Below are 20919 nucleotides of genomic sequence, written 5' to 3'. Positions count from 1 at the left end.
CTAAGGGAAAAAAAAAGTATTTTTTTTTATAAATTTTTTTTTTTTTTTTTTTTTTTTTGACCGGTAAGGGGATTGTAACCCCTGGCTTGGTGTTGTCCGCACCATGCCCAGCAAGTGAGCAAACCGGCCATCCCTACACAGGATCCGAACCCACGGCCTCAGCGCCACCAGCGCCACACTCTCCCGAGTGAGCCACGGGGCCGGCCCTAAATTCTTTTATTTTTTATTTATTTATTTTTTTAAAAGATGACCGGTAAGGGGATCTTAACCCTTGACTTGGTGATGTTATCACCATGCTCTCACAAGTGAACTAACCGGCCATCCCTATGTAGGGATCCAAACCCGTGGCCTTGGTGTTACCAGCACCACACTCTCCCGAGTGAGCCACAGGCCAGCCCTTATAAATTCTTTTAATTTCTGAAATAACATGGTTTGTAAGTAACAAGTATTGATCAATGTTGAGAGGAAATAATCTTTTTATCCCTGGTCAACTTTGCTTCTTTGAGCCTCGTTAATGTTCTCAATTGTAAAATATGGATAATAATCAGATATACCCCATGGATGTTTTCAGAGGATTGAATGAGAAAATTATTATAAAGAGCCAAGAGGTGTCTGACATATAGTATATCCCAATAAATGTTAGCTGTTATTAGTATCTCAGGCAGATGAGCAAGTGTAGGTAAGTGATGTCAGCTTGCTTCACAGAAAGCAGTGTAAGAATTTGGTAGCATGGGGCCGGCCCGGTGGCGCACTGCTACAGTGCGCTGCTTGGGAAGTGTGGCGGGGCTCCCGCCGAGGGGTCGGATCCCACATACAGACTGGCCGCTCACTGGCTGAGCGAGGTGCGGGAGCAACACCGAGGGTTGCGATCCCGTTGCTGGTCCTGGTCCGGTACGGACGCGACACTGAGGGTTGCGATCCATTGCCGGTCACAAGAAAAGACAAAAAAAGGGAAAAAAAAAATTTGGTAGCATGCTTACTGATACTGGTATTTAGACTGTGAAAACAAACCAAATTGTTTACTTCTTAAGTCTGCAGAATTGTTTTTTAGGAGAGAAGGTAATGTGTGCCAGCTGGTACAAAGCAGTGGGACGCAAAGAACAGAGTTGGAAGTCAACCCTAAGTTACAATGCAGGTACATGCTAGGTGGCAAAATAGCATAGTGCCACCATCTTTACTGGCGTGCCCACCTATGTGCCAGGAGTTATGCAATCTACCTGAAAGTGTAAAGCATCTAGCGTATAGTTAGGCGCTAATGGTAGTTATCAAGCATTATCATTAAAAGCAGATTTAAACAATAGCAACTCATACTAAGGAATTACTTGTTAAAGCAACCACATGCTGTGGTATAGATTCAAAGCCTGGTCAACCATTGTGCTGGACAGTGATTGATCTTTACAGTCCTGGACAGTATCTTGCTATTCAGAATAGTCAGCAGGAGGGCTGAGCCCGTGGCGCACTCGGGAGGGTGCAGTGCTGGGAGCGCGGCGGCGCTCCCGCCGCGGGTTCAGATCCTATATAGGGATGGCCGGTGTGCTCACTGGCTGAGCGCAGTGCAGCCAGTCTCAAAAAGGAGAAAAAAAAAAAAAAAAGAATAGTCAGCAGGAGACCCCGCAAAATCTTTAATCATCTGTGAAAGATTGTTAGGCTCATCGTACCTGTTTGAGTCTTGACTTGGTGTTGTCAGCACCATGCTCTCCCAGGTGAGCTAACCGGCCATCCCTATATAGGGATCCAAACCCGTGGCCTTGTCATCAGCACCACACTCTCCCAAGTGAGCCACGGGCCAGCCCTACAATTTGGGAATACTTTGAAACAAAACAAAAAGAGGTTGTTTTGTCAAACCTTCACTTCAGCAGAAAGCTAAATTAACCAGAAGAACCTTTTCTTAAAATTCTACTGTCTTAGTCTGTTCCTGCTCCTATAACAAAATATCTTAAGACTGGGTAATTTATAAATAATAGGGGGCTGACCCCATGGCTCACTTGGGAGAGTGCGGTGCTGGGAGCGCAGTGGCGCTCCCGCCGCGGGTTTGGATCCTATATAGGGATGGCTGGTGCCCTCACTGGCTGAGTGCGGTGCGGGCGACACCAAGCCAAGGGTTACAATCCCCTTACCGGTCACAAAAAACAAACAAAAATAATAAATAAATAACTAAATAATAGGAATTTATTTCTCACAATTCTGGAGGCTAGGAAGTCCAAGAACAAGGCCCTGGAACAGTTGGTGTCTGCTGCGGGCTTGCTGTCTGCTTCCAAGATGGTGCCTTGTTGCTGCTTCCCCTGGACTAGTGCTGTGTGGGCCAACCAGCTCTCTGAAGTCTGTTTTATAAGGGCTTTAATCTCATTCATGAGGGCTCTACCTTCTTGACTTAATCACCTCCTGAAGGCACTACCTCTTCTTACTATCACATTTGTGACTAAGTTTCAATATACGAATTTTGGGGTGTGTGTTAGACCTAAGGGTTGAGTATCACTAAGCTATTCTTAGTGATACTATTAATTTTTTTAAGCTTATTTATAAAAACCATTAAAACCTGCAGGATGGACCAGTGGTGTGAGGTATTTTTTCAACTTTTTGTTATGAAAATTTTTATTTATTTATTTTTCCTTTTTGTCTTTTTTACTGACCGGTAACGGGATCGCAACCCTCGGTGTCGTGCCCATACTGGGGACCGGCAATGGGATCGCAACCCTCGGTGTTGCGCCCGCACCGCACTCAGCCAGTGAGCGGGAACCGGTCTCCACATGGGATCCGAACCCTCAGCGGGAGCGCCACCGCGCTCCCAAGCGGCGCACTCTCCAGTGCGCCACTGGGCCGGCCCTGTTATGAAAAATTTTAAACAGAAAAGTTAAAAGACTAGTACATTGATCACCTACGTGTTTACCACCTAGATTTAAGAGATAACATTTGTAATATTTGCTATATCTGTATTATATTTGTTGCTAGGAAGCATTTGAAAGCAGACAGCATGACACTTCGTTCTGAAATACTTGAGTATGACTTGAAATACACTTTCCTCTGTAACTAGCACTGATTGCCCTTAGGAACATTGGTAAGAATTTCCTGTTATTGGGCCAGCCTGTGGCTCACTTGGGAGAGTGTGGTGCTGGTAACACCAAGGCCACGGGTTCGGATCCCTGTATAGGGATGGCCAGTTAGCTCTCATGGGAGAGCGTGGTGCTGACAATACCAAGTCAAGGGTTAAGATCCCCTTACCAGTCACCTTTAAAAAAAAAAAAAAAAAGAATTTCCTGTTATTTAATATCCATTTCATTGTCACATTTCCCCTGAGGAGAATTCTGGGTAAAGGGCCAGTCCTAGTGTTGATACAGTTTAGTGTTAGACAAAAGCAATTGTCATTAACGATTTAGACTGACAATTGCAATGAAAAATATTGAAGAAATATATGTGGTTACAGCTCTTAAGTTTCTGTAAGGAGCTCTGACTGGACAAAAATACCCATATGCAACCCCTGGATGGAAAATATGCCTAGACAGATTGCAGGTCCTAAGTAGAGTGATCAATAATCGTGTCTTGGGCTGGCTGGTTAGCTCAGTTAGTTAGAGTGCAGCCTTATAACACCAAGGTCGTGAGTTCAGATGTGCTTACTAGCCAGCTCAAAAAAAAAAATGTACCTACATGTGGATCCTGTCTTCTTCCATCAGCAGGAGGGCAGTTTGGCATTAGATGGGGAGAATGGGCAAAGAGTAACAGCAGAGTGAAGGCAGGGCTGCTGTGCTGCACCAGACCTGAAGCAGTGTTCAAACTTCAGCTGTGTCTAGGGCCGGCCGTGGCTCACTTGGGGGAGTGTGGTACTGAAAACACCAAAGCCACGGGTTTGGATCCCTATATAGGGATGGCTGGTTGGCTCACTTGAAGAGCGTGGTGCTGACAACAGCAAGTCAAGGATTAAGATCCCCTTACCGGTCATCTTTTAAAACAAAACAAAACTTCAGCTGTGTGCCTCGTTTCCCTTTGTGTGGCACTTAGTAGGTACTTACTAGTAAATGTTTATTGAGTAAATACACAGCCCCCATTTTGAGAAGGGTCATTGTGGAGCTACAGGGAGAAGCAAGAATGTACTGAAATGAAGATTTGTAAGGCAAAAGCTGTCCAACAGAACTTTCTGTGAGATGGGAATATTTCGTATCTGCACTGTCCAATGTGGTAGCCACTAGCTACATGTAACTATTGAGCACTTGAGGCTAGTGTGACTAAGAAATTGGATTTTAAATTTTAGTTAATTTGTTTAAAATTTTAATAATTACATGTGGCTAATGGCTACTGTATTGAACAGTACAGCTGTCAGCTCCCAACACAATGTCCTGCAGGCCACTGAGAACCAAAATTTTTTGGTTCTCCAAATTCTTTTTTTATTTTTAAAGATGACTGGTAAGGGAATCTTAACCCTTGACTTGACACTCTCCCAAGTGAGCCACGGGCCGGCCCAGGTTCTCCAAATTCTGAAGTCCAAAGAATGTATGACACTTTCTATAAATTACTGAGTCCTGTTTTTCTGTATAACATAAGTTCTATTTTTATTTTTTTTATTTTATTTTTTTTCCTTTTTGTCTTTTTTCGTGTCCGGCAATGGATCGCAACCCTCAGTGTCGCGCCCGTACTGGACCGGGACCGGCAACGGAATCGCAACCCTCAGTGCTGCACCCGCACCTCGCTCAGCCAGTGAGCGGGAACCGGTCTGTATGTGGGATCCAAACCCTCGGCAGGAGCGCCGCCACACTCCCAAGCGGCGCACTGTAGCAGTGCGCCACCGGCCAGCCCATAAGTTCTATTTTTAAAAGTCTGCTTCATGCTGGTAACACCAAGGTCAAGGGTTTGGATCCCCCGTATGGCCAGCCTCCAAAAAAAAAGGTCTGCTTTTTTATCACTGATGTTCTTTAAAGCTATTTTAAGGAAACATTTGGAAATAGTTAAACTTTTGGTGAGAACCTCTTTCCTAGTTAATTTTACCTTTTCAGTAGGCCAATAACTCATATGTTGAATTTACAAAGCAAAACCAGGATGTTTCACCTTTTAAGACTTCCAGTATTGGGGCCGGCCCGGTGGCGCACTGGATAAGTGCGCCACTTGGGAAGCGCGGCGGCGCTCCTGCCCGAGGGTTCGGATCCCACATACAGACCGGTTCCCGCTCGCTGGCTGAGCGAGGCACGGGGGCGACACCGAGGGTTGCAATCCCGTTGCCGGTCCCCGGTCCGGTGCGGGGGCGACACTGAGGGTTGCGATCCGTTGCCGGACACGGAAAAAGACAAAAGACAAAAAAAATAAATAAATAAATAAAGACTTCCAGTATTCATATTTTATAATTCTAATAAATGAGGACCAGACACAGGAATATTTCCAGATTCACAGACTTATGTCCTTGTAAATTCAGACCAACCTTTGTCTCCTGAGGAATATAAAAACCAGCCTGTGGCTATGTATGTCTTAAATGCATTCTCCTTATTAATACAGAATTTAACACTTCTTCATATTCAAAGGCAACTGCAAGTTATGAGATATTTGAAAAACAGTACTTTATAAACTTAGCATTGCAGGGCCGACCCCGTGGCGCACTCGGGAGAGTGCGGCGCTGGGAGCGCTGCGACGCTCCCGCCGCGACGCTCGCACCGCAGGTTTGGATCCTCTATAGGAATGGCCGGTGCACTCACTGGCTGAGCGCAGTGCGGGCGACACCAAGCCAAGGGTTGCGATCCCCTTACTGGTCACAAAAAAGACAATAAATAAATAAATAAACTTAGCATTGTAGAAGAAATAAAAGATGGAAAGGCTTGATGTGGAAATTTAAAACTTTAATAAAATCACTAACTTTTAAAAAGATAATTCAAGAGACTGATAAGAGTAATAGCAGAAAAGACAGGCAAGAGTGAAGATGTTTATTTTTAAAATAAATTTTAAAATATCAAGACCCAAATTTTTTTTTTTTTTTTTTTAAATGACCGGTAAGGGGATCTTAACCCTTGACTTGGTGTTGTCAGCACCACACTCACCCAGTGAGCAAACCGGCCATCCCAATATGGGATCCGAACCTGTGGCCTTGGTGTTATCAGCACCGCACTCTCCCGAGTGAGCCACGGGCCGGCCCCAAGACCCAAATTTTTAAAATGGCTGTAAACCCAATTATTACCAAATTAACAGGGAAATGTTCAATCTTATTAGTTAAAAAGGTATATAGAATGAGTCCACTTTTTGTTGTTTTTTTTGTCTGTTGGCGGTATGAGGATCAGAACCTTTGACCTTGCTGTCAAAAGGCTAAGCACTAACCAGTTGAGCCAACTGGCCCACCCAGAAGGAAGTGATTTTTTGCTTATAAAAAAATGTAAAAAAGAGTACCCCATATTGCCATATAATGAGCAAGTTCATGTCAGTTGCTGTCTTAGACACATGGGGATACAGAAACAAGATACAATGCCAGCTCTTCCAGAGTTTAAAGCCTCAGTAGGGCAAGATAAGAAAAAAAAAAACCTACTTCCTGTTTCCATGCTTTTTCTATGTTAACTGTTTTCCTTTTCCAGCCTTCCAGTGGAGTAAATGTTGTTTATTCCCTTGCATTCATCTTCCTTGTACTATTTTGAAAGTTGTGCCTTCTTATGTTCTTTTAGCAGCTACCCTTACATTTTTTAATAGTCATAATTTATTAATAAAGTGTTTTTACCTTCCTAAATACTACAAGGACAATAGAATGCTTTAATTCTAATCATCCCCACTCCCCCCCCCGTCTCTCTCTCTCTCTCTCTCTCTCTCACACACACACATACACACACACACACACACACACTGGTTTTACAGTCAATACTTATCTTTACCCACATATTCATCAACTTACTGCTCATTGTTGCTCTCTCTATCCCTCCTGCTTCCTCCTGGGTTCGCTTTTCTTTTTCACAAAGCTCCTTATTTGTTAGTTCTTTGAATAAGAACACCAGGGTAAACATTCTCAGCCTTTCTTTTGTTTTTTGGCATAGAGGTGGGAGGGTCTGAACCCTGACCTTGGTGCTATAACACCATGCTGTAACTAACTGAACTAACCAGCCAGCCCTCTCAGTCTTTCTTGACCAAATGTGCCTTTCAACCTCATTCTGAACAGTAGTTGTAGGAATTCCATAATCTACCTAGACATTAACTTTCCAGAGTATTTGAAAATACTGTTATTCTATTGTGTTGTGACCTGTTGCTGATAAGAAATCTGACAGTCTTACTATTCTTCCTCTGTAATCTGTTGTTTGTAGTTGCTTTTATGATTTTTGTTTTACTATTTCACTGTAAAGTATCTAGGTATGGATTCATTTTTTAAAAATCCTACTTGAGAGTTACTACACTTCTTCCATCTGTGGATTCATGTCTTTGTGACTTGGGACAGTTATTAGTCTTTGTCACTTGAACTGCAGATTTTCCATTCTCCCTCTTGTCTCCTTCTTGACTTTTATTAGATCTGGATTTGACTTTCTTATTCTTTCCGCCATATCTCAGCCTCTCTTTCATAATTTACATCTTTTTATTTTTTGGTGCTGTATTTTGAGTGATTTCTTTGAATCCGTTTTTTCAATCATTATTATCTCTTTAGTCGTGCCTAATCTCTTTTTTCTTTTTCTAACAGATGACCGGTAAGGGGATCTCAACCCTTGGCTTGGTGTTGTCAGCACCATGCTCAGCCAGTGAGCAAACCGGCCATCCCTTTATGGGATCCGAACCCGCAGCCTTGGTGTTATCAGCACCGCACTCTACCGAGTGAGCCACGGGCCGGCCCCTAATCTGCTCTTTAATGTATCCACTGAGGTTTGATTAGCAGCTTTATTGAAATATAATTTATGTACCTCAAAGTTCACTCATTTGAGGTGTACAAATTAATGGTCTTTAATATTAATTTACAGAGTTGTGCAACCATCACAACAATCTAAGTTTAGAATTTTCCATCATCCCCAAAAGAAACTTTGTACCAATTAGCAGTCACACCCCCTGTTCTTTCCTTTTCCTGCACAACCCAGCCCTATCCATTGAGTTTTCAATTTTATTAACTATCATTGTCTATTTTGTGATATTCAATTTAGTTTTTTCCAAGTCATTCTGTTCCTTTGGGGGGGGCAGCTGGCTGGTAAGGGGATCTGAACCCTTAACTTTTGTGTTATAACACCACACTCTAACCAAGCTAACCAGCTAGCCCTGTTCGTGTGTGTGTGTGTGTGTGTCATTCTTTCATCAAGATTTCTGTTCCTTCTTTTATAATTTTAAATATACTTATTTTATATATATTTTATATGGTTTGGTTACCTCAAGTTCTTTTATGTTCATTGTTTGTTTTGTAATTATTTTGATCTTTAGTGGGGATTGCTTTCACCGTGAAACTGTGCACAGCTTGGGTTGTCAAAATGTTTCTACAGAGGAGTTTGCACTTCTCCTAGACCTGTAGCATCAATAGCCTAGAAATATTTCTTAAAATAATTTCTCATCTTAGGGATTCCCACACAACATTGGCACTATAAATTTAAAAAATTTTATTCTTTTGGAGACTGGCCGGTACGGGGATCCAAACCCTTGACCTTGGTATTACAGGGCTGCACTCTTAACTGTAAGTTTAATTTTTTTTTTGTCTTTTTTCGTGTCCGGCAACGGACTGGAACCTTCAGTGTCGCGCCCGTACCAGACCGGGACCGGCAACGGGATCGCAACCCTCGGCGCTGCGCCCGCCCCTCGCTCAGCCAGTGAGCGGGAACTGGTTGTATGTGGGATCTGAACCCTCGGCGGGAGCACCGCCGCGCTTCCCAAGCGGTGCACTGTAGCAGTGCGCCACCGGGCCAGCCCTGTAAGTTTAAATTTAAAACAACAGGTAGCACAAGTTTCAAATTTTGATTTCTGAGGGGAGATTTTTTTTTCCCACTCAGAACCATGGATAGTGATATGTATCCTTGTCTCCCTGGATCTGTGAGCAGAGCCCTGCTCCCAGCTTTCTGCAGGAGAGCTCAGTGCCACTTTACTGCATGCCCAGCCTCAAGACCACCTGGAGGATAAACCGAAGCCTCTAGCCAGTCAGACCTGATACCACCTCTCTGGCACCATTCAAGGTTGCTGCAGCAGCACTTTGAACTTGACAACTCTGGCTTTCAGTTCTGAGTTTGTTTCCCCATGCGTCCGTGGAAGCTCAACTATACGTTGGCTTTTACCGTAGGGGAATTGGAGGGTTGGGTTGGTGTTAGGCATGTTCCATCAATACAGTATTTCTAGTTTTCTTTGTTGTCAGGGGTTCAGTGAATATACGGGAAAATTTCGCATCCTACCTGCCCTTCCTCAAGTCAGCCACAGTTAATTTCTAACGGAGCCTGAAACCAACCAGTCAGTGTATTTTTTTTTTTTTTTTTTTTTTTAAATTTTCAGGTGACCGGTAGGGGGATCTGAACCCTCAATGTTAGGTGTTATAACATCGCACTCTAACTAGCTGAGCAACCGGCCATCCCACTGTCGCGTGTCTCGAGGAGAGCAGGCCCTCTGTTTAGAATGTCCTTTCCCTCTTCTCCACGTGATGATTTCTGGTCCTTCAGGACTTCACTCAGCCATGCTCTCCGCTGTCAAAACTCCTCTAAACTCCCTGCAGTTAGTTGCTATTTTCTCCACCTATGTCTCAGCCACGTTCTACATGGCTTTACTTAGTTGGATAATTACGAGGCTACTTCAAAAAGCTCATGGGCCCTTTGCTTCCGCCTCGCGTTGCCACAATCCAGCGCTGCTGGGCGCCCCTGAGCCCTTGGGGATGCTGCAGGGAGCCCGGGCTGTGGTGGGGGGTGCGGCTAGGGCGACGGGCTGGTCTACGCTTCCGACCAAGGTGAGCGGGAAGGACCTGGAGGACCTGTTCTGCAAGTACCGCTGCATCTGCGAGGATCGAGCTCAAGACCCCGCATGGCCTAGTGACCTTCGCCTTCGTACGCTTTGAGGACCCCCGAGATGCTGAGGATGCAATTTATGGAAGGAATGGTTATGATTGTGGCCAGTGTCGGCTTCGTATGGAGTCCCCGGGATTTATGGAGGTAGGAGTGGGTGGCCCGGTGGTGAGAGGAATGGACCTCTGACAAGAAGATCTGATGTCCGAGTTCTTGTTTCGGGACGTCCTCCATCAGGTAGAGCTGGCTGGACCTGAAGGATCACACGCGAGAACCTAGGGACGTCTGTTACGCAGATGTGCAGAAGGATGGAATGGGAAAAGAAGACATGGCATATGCCCTGCATAAACGATGACACCAAATTTTGCTCTCATGAGGGTGAGACTTCCTACATCCGACTTTGAGAGAAACACCAGCAGATAGTGAGGATCTCGGTCTGGGTCAAGGGGCAGTGACTGTCCATACCAAAGCAGGGGTTCCCCACACTACTCTCCTTTCACGCTCTACTGAAACAGATGATAGGAATTTCTTTTATTTTAAAGTGAACTGAGCTGCTTTGTGCTCAGAAGCTACATGCCAGATTGATGATTTAGTGTCTTAAGAAATTTTTTTTTTCTAAAAGATGACCGGTAAGGGGATCTCAACCCTTGGCTTGGTGTTGTCAGCACCACGCTCAGCCAGCAAGCCAACCGGCCATCCCTATATGGGATCCGAACCCGGGGCCTTGGTGTTATCAGCACCGCACTCTCCCGAGTGAGCCACGGGCCAGCCCGTGTCTTAAGAAATTTAAAAAAAATTTTTTTTAAGGAAAACTGCATAATTTCTACCAGGACCATATTAGCAGTGAAACATTTTAAACTGTGGAAATTGTGGGTTTGATTCAGAAACAAGCTGTATATTTTTCACCCCTGATTATGTAGGAAAAAAAAAAATCAGTGCTGTGTCTGTGGGTTGCCCTGCTAGAGATCAGCAGTTACTGTGACTGAGTTGGCCCATTCTGTTCAGAAAATAAAAAGTTCATAGATTCATATTATCTTTTAGTTCTACTTTTCCATGGACTTTTTAAAGTACCTTTGCATATATTGAATACCTATCAGCTCAGACACGGTTCTAGGTTCCAAGGATACAGGGATGGGAAAGACCAACAATATCTTTTCTCTCAGGAAGCTTACAGTTTAGGCCTAGTAAGGGGAGATAATTAAGCAAACAAGATAATTTCCAGTAGGAATAAAATGCACGAAGAAAAGAAAGCAGGTTAACAATGAGTGACTAGGGGGCCGGCCCGGTGGCGCAATGGATAGTGCGCCGCTTGGGAAGCGCGGCGGCGCTCCTGCCCGAGGGTTCGGATCCCACATACAGGCCGGTTCCCGCTCACCGCCTGCGCGAGGCGCGGAAGCAGCACCGAGGGTTGCAATCCCGTTGCCGGTCCCCGGTCCGGTACGGGGGCAACACTGAGGGTTGCGATCCGTTGCCGGACACGGAAAAAGACAAAAGACAAGAAAAAAAACAAAAAAAAAACAATGAGTGACTAGGAGGACTACTTTAGGTTGATTGGGCAGAGGCTTCTCTGTAGAGGCCTGAGTGATGAGTGAGTCCTGTGAAGTTGGAGCAAAACCTGCTGGGCAGAGAGAGGACAAAGCGCAATGGCCCCAAGTTTGGAGTAACTTGGGAGAAACAGAAAAGTAGAGTAGGCTGGGAAGTCGGCACGGAGCTGTGTAGAGAAGGGTGTAGGAGGCTATATGAAGGGAAAAGCTGTGGAGCAGAGCTCGCAGGGATATGGGGGTCAAGATAGGCTCTTTCCCGGTGCATGTTTGTATGCTGATGGTAATGACCTGGGGGCTGAGAAATTCTCTATATGGGATGGAGTATAATTGCAGCAGCAAAACAAACAGAGGAGAGAAGAAATAGGGTCCGTGGCTAAGTAGAGAAGTTGGACAGGAGCAGAGATGTTTTCTGTTTTAATAGGTAAGAAGACAGAGAATGGACACACAGGCATGCATGTAGGCTGGTAGATTTGGTCCTGCAAAGGCAAGTGTGTAAGTAGGTTCATTTAACTATAGATATCCCTTGGTGTCTAGTGAGGCTAACTATCCTTCATCTGCAGTGTGTTCATTTTACCAAACATCCATGTCTCCAAGCTTTGGCATGGAGCATTTCATAACCATGTGTAAAGCCAGGCGACTATGCCAGTTGTCAAGGCAAGTCATAACTAAAGCCAAAATGTTTCATTATTTTTGTTATGCTAAGTTTCCATTTGTATTGTCAGGGCTAGGGCTCACACCTTTCAAACTCATTGTACAGACTGGGTCACTAGGCCCCTCACAAGCCAGGCTGGGTTACCAGACCCCTCACACACAGGTCCATGTTAGGTAATAGGGAAAGATCCCAGGAACTGTTGGCAGATGACATGAGCTCAGTCCTCAGCAGCAGCAGCTTTGAGGTCCAGCAGCTTACAGGTCTGGCTGTGGCGGTGGCGGTGGGGGTGGCCTCTCGGAGGGTCTCAGAGGGCCCCAGCAGCAACAGCCTCCAGCAGCAGTAGCAGCCTCCCCATGGCCCGCCCGGGGGCATCCTGGGGGTGGGGGACACTGTGGATCAGAGCCACACTCATCCTTTATTTTTTATTTTTTTTAAAAGATGACCAGTAAGGGGATCTCAACCCTTGGCTTGGTGTTGTCAGCACCACGCTCAACCAGTGAGCCAACCGGCCTTCCCTACATAGGATCTGAACCTGTGGCCTTGGTGTTATCAGCACCGCACTCTCCCGAGTGAGCCACGGGCCGGCCCTCACACTCATCCTTTATACTTAAGACCATAACCCAGGACACCTGGGTGCACATGCACAATTACATTAGATAATAACCAAGGAACACCTGGGTGCATGTGCATATTTACATAAAATGGTCTGCAAGATTCTGAACATCTGAGGGGCCCTGACCATTGTCCTATATTTTCCCAACAATCCACCCCTTCAGGGTCCCTCACTGTACAATCTGCATGTTCAGAATCTTCCACAATGTTCCCTTAGCAAGGATAAATGACCCTTGCATTCACATATTACACATTCCATCCCAACAGTCCCAACAGTCTTTAGCTTGTTCCAGCACCAACTCAAAAGTCCAGTCTCATCTGAGACCAAAAGCAAAACTCCTTTCAGCTGTGAATCTGTAAAAGTCAAAACCAAGTTTATCTACTTCCAAGATATAGTGGGACAGACATTGGGTACACATTCCCATTCCAGAAAGGAGGAATAGACCAGGAAAGGAAAAACAACAGGCCCCAAACAAATCTGAAACCCAGCGGGGCAAACATTAAGCACACTGGGGCATCTGGACCACCCAAAGCATTGGGCAGCCTTGTTCCTACAGCTCTGCCAGGTGCAGCCCATGCAGCCCTTTGAGCTGCCCTGGTGCCTGCCGCTTTTCCAGGCCAGTGCTGCACGTTGCCAGCAGCTGCACAGTTCTGGGCTCCTGGCAGCAGTCCTGCCGCTTTGGCTTCACTAGACATTTCCCCAGTGGGGGCTCTGAGCCCACTTTTCTACTCCACGTTGCTCTAGTAGAGGACCCCCGCAGCGGCTCCACCCCTGCAGCAGGTCTCTGAGTCCCCCGGCTTTTTCATACATCTTCCAAAATCCGGGTGGAGGCTGCCACGCCTCCCCTGCTCTCACGTTCTGCTAGCCTGCAAACTTAACACAGCATGAACACCACCAAGGTTTTCAGCTTTTGCTTTCCAGAGCTACTGCATGAATCACACTTGGGGCCGCCCGAGACAGGGCTGCTCCAGCCAGAGCGGCTGGGATGCAGAGAGCAGTTTCCCGAGGTCAGTGGCGCCCCAGGTCTGTCCTCTGGAGAAACTCAGTTCTCCTGGGCCTCTGTGATGGGAGGGGCACTCTCCCAAACTTCTGAAATCCTCTCAGGGCCTTTTCCCGTTGTCTTGGCTATTAGCATCTAGCTGCCCCATCCCCCGCTCTTGAATCACTTGAATCCCTTGAATCAGCTCTGCATACACCGGCTATTCACTCAGAGTCTTGGGCAGTTCTCTAGCCTTCGCCCAGTGCATCAAGGAATGGCTGTCCTGCCCCTGTGCATATCTGCAGCTATTCTATTACTGCTGCCACAGAGACAGGTGCATAGTAATGGAGACTAACTTTTCTACCCTTTCACCAGGTGAAAACATACTAGAAATTCTGCAGGGGCGCCCATCCTCGGGTCATCCGCCCATCTGCATGTGGCACTCTTCTTAGGTTTATACGGCACCCGTCAAGCCTTCTGCTTTCTTGGCTTTATATGGCACCCACTGAGCCATTGGTTTAAGTGGCACCCTCCAAGCCATCTGCCTTTGGACAAACGCGACAAGTGTTTACCACATCTTCCCCAGAGCACATTACACCATCCACCTCAGATTTAAGTGGCACCCGGTGAGCCATTTGCCTTCAGACAAATGTGACATGCACTTACTCCATTGTCTCCAGAGCAGGTTACACCATCCACCTCTAGGTCCCATAGCTGCAGCAGCCAGGGGCTCTCCCTGTTTCTGCCACTTTATTGTTTCCCTAAGCCCAATTTGATCTGGGCAGATAGGACATAGGTAGTGAATTGGGTCACCTGTGGGTTGCCTACCAGTCCACCCAGTCCCATAGGCTGCTCATGCTTCACTTTCTGATGAGCAGGTCATGTCAGGAGATGCACAATCTCCCCTCTGGGGAGATAACCACTCTCCACTGGGTTCCTCATACGTCTTTAGTGTTGGAAGCAGGAGTACTTCAGCCTCCAGGCCATGTACCCGTACTTCCAACCTGTCTGCTTTCTGCTGCAAGTCTCGAAACTGTGCTGCTTCATGGGGTTTCCAGTCCATGTTGGCTCACAGTACAGAGAGCAACAGCCAGACCCCGGTCAACAGGAAAGCAGCCACGGGGCACTACACACCCAAGGGTAGCCACATTTCCTCCCCCTCCCAAGGGGCTTTCTGCTTCTTTACCTGCTTGGCATCCGACTCACGATGCCAATTGCCGGGCTCTTTTTCCTGCCCGTAATCCTGCAATGACTTCAAATTGTCAGACTCTTCTATCTACCCAGAATCCTGCCACGACTATGCCAATTGTAAAGCTACATGACTAACAACGGGGCTAGGGCTCACAGACCCATAGAGCCCATTGTACAGAGTGGGTCACCAGACCCCTCACACACAGGCCCATTGCAGGGGCACGCCTGGGGTGCTCCCGCAGACCCAGAGGAGAAGGAGCCGACAGGATTACCCCCGGGGTTGGGACCGAGGGATCTAGGGGAAAAGTGAGCCTGCTGCCCGCCAACCCAGTCCCGTGAAAGAGACACTCAGATGCAGCAGGGGTTCTGTCAGGGCAGTTCCACTTTATTGCTGTTACACTGCAATTTATATAAGCAAGCAAGTAGGGGCTTTCCAAGAACTAACCAATCAAAGGATCACGCGGGCATGCATTTTGTACTAACATGTTGAGCATAGCGGTCACGCAGGTTCACGAGTGCGGAAATACTGGAGGACCAGTAAAAACCTTTTGGAGCTATCTTGGGTTACGCCTCCCCTACTTCCCGCGGGCACCATGTGGCTCACAGATAATGTTTGCTCCTAAAAATGGGCCCAACAGTCCATGCTAGGTAATTGGCAAAAATCCCGGGAGCCACTGGCAGACGGCATGAGCTCAGTCCTCAACAATAGCAGCGGGGGCAGCAGCAGCCTTTCAGGGCATCCCAAGGGCACTGGCAGTAGCAGCAGTAGCGGCCTCCCCATAGCCCCCCCAGGGGCATCCTGGGGGTGGGGGGCGCTGTGGATCAGAGCCACTCATCCTTTATACTGAAGTCCATAACCCAGGATGCCTGGATGCAGACGCACAACTACATTAGACAATAACCAAGGAACACCTGGGTGCACGTGCATACTTACGTCAAATGCTTGGCAAGATTCTGCACATCTGAGGGGCCCTGACAATTTTCCTATATTTTCCCAACACTGTAACGGTGCTAGTGCAATAAGTAGGTCATTACCAGAAAGTGAGGTTGAAAGATGAAGAAATATGAGTTAGTCCTTTTGGAGAATGGGAGGATGAAAGAAAAAGGAAAATACCGTCAAATTGCCTGGAAAGCCCTGGGGCTATCTATCCGAATCTACTACAAGTGCTAGATACCTCTGAGAATACAGAAATGGCAAACTTAGTTTCTTCCTACTATACTGTCTGTAGGCCTAGAGCTAGGGCTCACAGACCCCTCGAGCCTGTGGCACAGACTGGGTCACAAACCCTCCACATGCAGGTCTACGAACTAGGTAATAGGAAAAAGGTCCTAGGAGCCGGGGGTAAAAAAAAAATTAATAGGCTTTATTCAGAGCTAGGAACAGCCATCCTAGCAGCTTCTCTGAGAGTTCTGAGAAGCATCGTGGATTAGAGCTGTTAGTCCTTTATAGTCAAGTCCCTAACCCAGGACACCTGGGTGCCCATACGCAATTACATTAAGTAGTAACAAGGAACACGTGCGGATATTTACAGCACATGCTCTGCAAGATTCTGAACATCTGAGGGGCCCTGACCATTTTCCTATATTTTCCCAACACTGTCACAACAGTCACACAACACATCTGATGTGTGTGGGCCCCCCACCCCAAGCAAGCAATCCTCAAGCAGCAGATACCAGCTGGGTGTCCTCTAATTCAATTCGATGACACTATCCACCTGGAAATAACATCAGATCCCACAGGTTGAAGATGAAGTCCCACAAGACTGCCTTTCACTTCTGATGCTAATTGCAAGTCCCAAGCTGTTTTACCTGTGCTTCTGACTACCTGGCTATAAATTGGGGTTCACATGCTCCCTCTTTTTTTGTTAACACAGAGGGTTGTGATCCGTTGCCGGACACGGAAAAAGACAAAAAAAAAAAAGGAAAAAAAATAAATTAAAAAAAAATAATAATAAAATAAATAAATAAAATGACAAAGTCTTATTTAAATCTCCAGTCTGTGGTCAGTACTTCGGCTTAGTTGTCAGGGCCTAGTTGTCCAGTGAGAGTCTGGAGAGGTGGCTGAGTGCGCGTGCGGCAGAGCCCCCATGCCTGGCTTTCACGTCCTTCCCTCTCTGTTGCAGAGCCTGGGCCGAGCTGTTTCTGCTCACCAAGGCTCTGTTGTTCAGAGGGATTATTACCTGAGCCTGAAGGGAGGCCTAACCATGTCCGAGTTGTCATCACTCTGTGCCTTTCTCATAGGTCTCAGTCAAGCTGCTTGTCTTGTTTTCTGTCCTGAGGCTTATTTGACTTTTCATGGGTCTTTCTCAGTCCAGAGGCCAGGAAGAGAGCCAGAGCCCTGCTCAGTTCATGTTAAACATTATGACCCTTGGCTGATAAAGAGTTTGTTTGGAGTTGGTATGCCAGTCGACCCTCGATGGACTCCCACCTTCACTGTCCTGCACGGCTGGTTCCCTTTGCTTATGAGTCTGTTTGTGTCCTATCTTTAGCTAATCCAAGATACACATCTTCCCTCCACATTCCCCATGGCCTGAGCACGGGGCCTGATACCTAGTAGGGGCTCAATACATATCTGTTAAGTGAATAGAATAAGTGAATCCCAGAGGCAGGTTTTTCTCTCCTCAAACATTTCATCCAGAGCTTCCCTGAGCTAGCCAGGGGGATAGATTCCTTCCTAAGGCTTCAGGAAGAATTGCCAGTCAATGTACTATGCCCTGCTTCATGTCCTTTGCTCTTTTGCTCCCTGGCTCCCCAGTGTCCCTTGGTCCCTCTAAATATGACCCACCGCAGTCTCTCTTTCAGAAAACTCTAGGCTCCAAAATCTCTCTGTCAATAAACTGTGGGAAAATAACCTAAGTGACTCAATTTCAAGAATAGCTCAACAAGGGTCACTTGACTACCTCATGGTGTGATGACCCCTGAAAGTGCACTTTCCCGAGGGTGACTTCCCACGATGGTGGCTGGCCACCTTGTTCCTTTTACTGCCTGGTTCTTCTTCCTCCTCAGGACTTCTGTGGGCCTTTTTCACAGGCTTGTCCTGAGCCCATCCCTTTCTGCCAGAGGGAAGGGGACAATAAATGCCCTATAAGGAAGTAATAAAACTCAGGTGACGTTCGGGAATATTGTACACCCCATAGTACTCAGCCAATGAGGAACTGGGGGAGGGATTTGTGTACTAGTGAATAGGGAAGAAATTGTTCAATATAACCACTTTCGGCATGCCTGCTCAACAGACACCCAATCTTGCAAGACTGCCATTAAAGTCTTGCTTCACTGTACCTCGTGTCTCCGTGTCCATCGTTTGGCATTGGGTGGGTGAGGGCATTTCTCACTCTAGAGTGTGCTTTGTGGAGAGAGAGGACCTTTTTTTTTTTTTTTTTTTTGTCTCCACTGATGCCTCTCCTTGTGTCAATGCAGTTTAGAGTCTGGCGTGCCATTTGCACAGTGGCTGGGACTGCTGCTATAGAGACTAGCTGCTTTTGTAGCCATGGCAATTGCAGTGGCTATGGTCGACTACCCACATGAAAATGGTGTTTTTGGTGTGCTCTTTACCTGGTTGCAGCTGGGTTTGGCTTCCCCTGGCTCCATACTTCAGGCCCCAGGCTGGTGGTGGCAGCTTGCCTCACATGCCCCCCTCCTTGAGTTTGATTAATTTGCTCGTGTGAACTCAGGGAAACACCTAACATGTTTGGTTTATTATAAAGATATTACAAAAGATACAGATGAAGAGATGCATAGGGCAAGGTATGGGGGAAAGGGTGTGGCGTTTCCATGCCGTTCCCAGGCGTGCCACCCTACAGGAGCCTCCGTGTGCTTAGCTATTCTGAAGCTCTCTGAATCCAGTCCTTCTGTGTTTTCATGGCGGTCTCATTATGTAGGCATGATTGATGAAATCATTGGCCATTGGTGATCAATTTAACCTTCAGCCCCTTCCTTGGAGGTTGGGGGGTGGGGCTGAAAGTATCAGTCATCTAATCATGGTTTGGTCTTTCTAGTGACCAGCCCCCACCCTAAAGCCACCTCGGGGAGGCAGCCATCAGTCATCTCATTAGTATACAAAAAGACATTTATTAATTTGGAGATTCCAAGGTTTTAGGAGTTGTATGCTAGGGGGAAGACCAAACATATACATATTTCACAATATCACAATACCCAACAAAAAGTACAAGTAGGGAGACTTATCAAAAAGGTACTGGGTTGGGCCGGCCCGGTGTGCTGCGCTCCCGCTGAGGGTTTGGATCCCACATACAGACCGATTCCCGCTCACTGGCTGAGCCAGGTGTGGGCGCAACACCGAGGGTTGCGATACCGTTGCCGGTCCTGGTCCGGTACGGGCGCGACACTGAGGGTTGCGATCCGTTGCCGGACACGAAAAAAGACATAAAGGAAAAAAAAAAAAAAGGTACTGGATTCACTGAAAGAAGAACTGAACTTCCAAACCTTGGGAAGGGCAGGGATACAGGAACAATTGAAACCAGGAGCTCAAATGCCATGTACATTCTCTTTCTCAGTCTCTACTTGTCTGGCCACATTAACTTCACTCTCATTACTTCCTACTTTCTTCCAAATAGCAAAGAACAGGTTTCTGACTGCACCTGAGTTTCATTATCTTCACACTCCTGCCAACTGAGAGGGATTGACTCAGGCTCTCTTTGGATCCAGATTCAGAAATCCCAGGGACAGACTTTCAATAATCAGGTTTTTGTCTGGCCCCCACCCTTGGAGGTGAAGAGGTGGGGTGTGGAACCACATTGTTGGACAGGGCAAGAAGATGGAGGTGGTGTTCCAGTTGAAGGGAAGAGGTTCCTGGAAGGTCTTATAAACAAAGGCACTCCCCAAAATTGATCATATCATAAAAATGTTCATACTCTGACTTGGTGATTCCATTTTGGGGGATTATACTGTATGTCAAATATCTTGAATACAGAAAAAGCTGTACATCCAGAGCTGATTCTCTTTCCAACAACAGAGAAATGGCATACTATGGAATTTTATTTACCTATTGGGAAAATATAGGAAAATGGTCAGGGCCCCTCAGATGTTCAGAATCTTGCAGAGCATGTGCTGTAAATATCCGCACGTGTTCCTTGTTACTACTTAATGTAATTGCGTATGGGCACCCAGGTGTCCTGGGTTAGGGACTTGACTATAAAGGACTAACAGCTCTAATCCACGATGCTTCTCAGAACTCTCAGAGAAGCTGCTAGGATGGCTGTTCCTAGCTCTGAATAAAGCCTATTAATTTTTTTACCCCCGGCTCCCAGGACCTTTTTCCTATTACCTAGCTCGTAGACCTGCGTGTGGAGAGTTTGTGACCCAGTCTGTGCAACAGACTCAAGGGGTCTGTGAGCCCCTAACTCTAGCTTTACACCTATTAAGTAGGTAAGCTTTTTCTAGGAACTAAGCGGTTCACAACCACAATAACCGGACTTGGAGAAAAAATCAGATACTTGAGTAAATAGACACAGAAGAGGTAAGCACTTGTCCTTAAAAGGGCATTTAAGAACTGAACTTGTCTTCTCACCCAGGTCAGTTTACTTCACCAAGAACAGGAAGGTGCCAAATGTGCTTTCTCCTCGTGGACATACCAACTCGGGAAGCTCACCCCCATGACCTGTGTTCAGCATGGGCTCCCCTGGATAGATAGGAGCAGCAGGACTCAATAGCTTTGACACTTTCCTCTTAATGCTATCAGCCTGCTGTTGTCTCTTCTAGTCACACACTTCCCTTTTACAGCCTTAGGGGAGTTTAAAGCTCATGTCTACCGTCTTAGGTCTTAAGTGGGATCTTTAGCTGGGTCTAGGAATCAAATTGACACAAGACAGATCAATAGGAGAAAAGCATACAAGTTTTATTAACTTTACATATACATGGGCACCCTCACCAGAGTGAATACCTGAAGAAATGGCCAAAGCAGAAAGCTTTTATACTTCTTTTTTTTTTTTTTAAAAAGGATGACTGGTAAGGGATCTCAACCCTTGGCCTGGTGTTGTCAGCACCACGCTCAGCCAGTGAGCAAACCGGCCATCCCTATATGGGATCCGAACCCA

General features: G+C 46.5%; 1 pseudogene; it reads left to right on the top strand.

Annotated features, from left to right (window-relative positions):
* Nucleotides 1-9535: 9535 nt before the first annotated feature.
* LOC103595055 lies at nucleotides 9536-10530 on the top strand (annotated as a pseudogene).
* Nucleotides 10531-20919: the final 10389 nt, after the last annotated feature.

Source organism: Galeopterus variegatus, unplaced genomic scaffold (genome assembly GCF_000696425.1).
Source record: "Galeopterus variegatus unplaced genomic scaffold, G_variegatus-3.0.2 Scaffold1669, whole genome shotgun sequence".
NCBI classification, from domain to species: domain Eukaryota; kingdom Metazoa; phylum Chordata; class Mammalia; order Dermoptera; family Cynocephalidae; genus Galeopterus; species Galeopterus variegatus.
This window is presented reverse-complemented; position numbering and strand designations above follow the sequence as displayed.